The 3108-nt window shown below is 35.7% G+C and overlaps 1 long non-coding RNA gene across 1 annotated transcript; it reads left to right on the forward strand.

The window, feature by feature from the left end:
• The first annotated feature begins 1141 nt into the window (after positions 1-1141).
• Positions 1142-1871, forward strand: LOC120478188 (uncharacterized). The gene is made up of 2 exons (XR_005622664.2): positions 1142-1173; positions 1255-1871. It is a non-coding gene; the product is annotated as an uncharacterized LOC120478188 (long non-coding RNA).
• The last annotated feature ends 1237 nt before the right edge of the window (positions 1872-3108 follow it).

The raw sequence follows: 3108 nt of genomic DNA on the forward strand, positions 1-3108 counted from the left end.
GGAGTAGGCGAGAATTACCAGAGTGACGTACTAATTATCGAGAGATTCGGGCATACGTATACTTATAGTACGTCCGAATATTCCTACTTTCGTACTATATCGTAGGGGAAAACAGTATTTGAAAGGAGTAGTATGTCCGAAACCTCAGTACTCATAAAAGAGTAGGCGAGAAGTTCCCGGATGATCTCCTGCTTTTGCCAAGATTTTTGAGTGTTCATCCGATGGATACTCTTCTATCCCAAGAGGCCACGGGAGAGCATTCGTCATTATCAACATCGCGGAGATCAGCGAAGTAGGGGGTTTTCAAATGTGAGTAAACACGGTTCCTTGTGTTTAAATCGTATGTGTTAAACTACTAACGTTATAGAGTAAACGTTTTAACTGTTGAAGGTCTAAAGGACTTAGACAGTATAGTATAGTTGTGATTTTGCTGTAAACACATGTTTTATTAGTTAGTTAAACAGGGGAGCTCCAGTAAGTAGGCTAACGTTACACGTAAGTTTCTAAAATGGATTTACATAACCATATAACGTTACATCTTAAACACGCTTATTTAAAATGTATATTTACATCTGAAATGAAAATATTGTTTAAGTATTGCAGATGAGCACATCCCAACATGAAAAATACATCTGAGTGATGTAACGTTATGTGTGCTATTATGAAGGATAATTCACTGTTGTCAACACTACTTACATTAGACAAATGTGCTGTAAATACGGTAAATAAATAAATCTATAAAGTAACTAAATATGTTATATTTAATTTGTCCCTTATTAGTGTTGATATATTAAGGAACATTTAAGTTGGATTAAAAGTGAGTTAACACATTAACCTCAGCATGTAAATTCAGTGTTGAGCTCGTAATGTGAATCTTGTCTGTATGTTACAAGGACAGAAGAACACGCGTGTGTTTATCCGGTGGAGAGAGGCTCATGATGCTGAATGCTGTCATCAAAGGCTTTGGGTGAGTATACTACAGAAATGGATATCAAAATCTATTCAATCTTAATTTGTAGTTTATTTTAATTATTGTAAATTCAAGTAGAGACATTACAACACTTTTCTGATTCTTGATTTCTGTGCATTTGCTGCATAGCTTTTGTGGTGGAGCAGGACCTGCAAGGAAAGATGATGGCAACATTTGTTTTAGGGATTTTACTCAAATATAAAGTAAGGTTATTTTTAATAGATAAATCAAATGACATTGTGTTAAAATGACTGCTTTTGTATAATGTTTGTGCATTTTTGTAGGATCTGAAATGTCTGCAGACTGGTGTGAGCACTGAGGATGAGGAGCCAAGAGGTGCATCCTGGAAGTGGTGCCATGGATGAGTCCCTCCATCTCTCCACCTGCCCTTATGAGTCCCTCCATCTCTCCACCTGCCTTTACGAGACCCTCGATCTCTCCACCTGTCCTTATTGCCTCAGATTGTGAAGCGCAGCACAACAAGCTCTGGGAAGAAGGCACAGTCCCCTCTGGTGAATTCAGCAGAATAAAGCTGCAGAATGGGAACCGCTGTGTTGAGTCGGCATGATGTGGTGTTCAGCGGCTGTAAATACATGCTTGTAGTTTGAATAAAGCTTTGTTTCATGTGTTGTTGACTTGTATAATGCATTTGTTTATTGTGATGGTTACTTTTATTTGTTCTTTTACTCATTTATTCATTTTTATTATTGTTGTCAGTATATAAAATTTAATTATTTAATTAATGTATCCATTAATTCATCGATTGACTGATAATTGAGATGTTTCACTGCATTTATGAATATAAATGTATCCATGCATAACTGTCATATGACAAAACAAATTACATTTTGCTTGTTATATTAAATTATATTTTTAGTATATAAAAAAGTTATATAATTAAGTATTGGTCAGCATTTAATATTATTATTTTGTTTAAGTTTTGGGGTGGGCTAACAATGCAATTCATTCTGAGGTAATATTAATTTTTAAGGAGTGATACTTACATTTTTCGAGTATAAAATCAACAGTTTTCTCCAAAAGAGATCTTCGAGCAGCTGCCCGTCTCCTTTGCGCAGACATTACAAACGCAGAGGAAAACTGTTCTAGGTTGTGCTGTCGAGTCACTGATGGTATGAAGTGTTAGTACACCTGTCTCTCATAATTTAAACTTATAAACGTATTACATACAAGATCATGGAAAGATACCATAATAGTCATAATGACAAAACAGAAAACATAAAGATCATTGGTTTGTTTACATCATAATACAGGAAAAAGGAACAATAACAAGGCTAAATATCTTTAAATAGTTCTTCATAATACATGAAAAATGTTGTTGTTTTGTTGTTATAGGTCTGAGGGATGAAACGAGGTAAATTCATCAAGAAAAGGAGGAAAACTTAAAGGAGAAACGTTTTGGGTATAAAATAAAGAAATTAACAACATATATTCAAGAGGTGACGATTTGGGGGTTTCTTAATAAAAAAAAAAATCAGCTGTTTCTTCAACAATACCACAACAAAATGAGAAAGTTTCATCAATGTCAAGATATTTATAGATAGAAGAATTAAACGTGTCGCTGTTCATTTCTTTGCGCTTGTGATATGATGATAACACGTCGTAGTAGGTCACATGATAACGTCAACATGGCAGATGTCCGGTTCTCATTCATACTCAACGAGATTTGGCTATAAAGTACCTACTCTTTTAGCGCTCGTTGAGTAAGTACTTATTGAAATTAAGTACCTACTCATTGAGTATGCGGTTTTGGACGCAGCCTAAGTCTCATGGCCCTCTACCAGAATCCAGAGTTTTTGGAAGATTGGAGAAACTTAATTTTTCACCCGAAAAAAAAAAAGTAAGGGGTACCACTGTCGTTTTTTTTTTTCGGGCCGAATTTTTGAGTTTCCATATCTCAGCTCTGGAAGGGGCTAGAGCCTCCATTTTTGCACTCAGGTCTAAGTCTCATGGCCCTCTATCAGAATCCAGAGTTTTGACAAGATTGGAGAAACGTAATTTTTCGCCCGAAAAAAAAAAAAACGTAAGGGGTACCCCTGTCGTTTTTTTTTTGGGCCGAATTTTTGAGTTTCCATATCTCAGCTCTGGAAGGGTCTAGAGCCTCCATTTTTGCACTCAGG

Source organism: Pimephales promelas, chromosome 20, assembly GCF_988280905.1.
Source record: "Pimephales promelas chromosome 20, fPimPro1.hap1.1, whole genome shotgun sequence".
Lineage (NCBI taxonomy): Eukaryota > Metazoa > Chordata > Actinopteri > Cypriniformes > Leuciscidae > Pimephales > Pimephales promelas.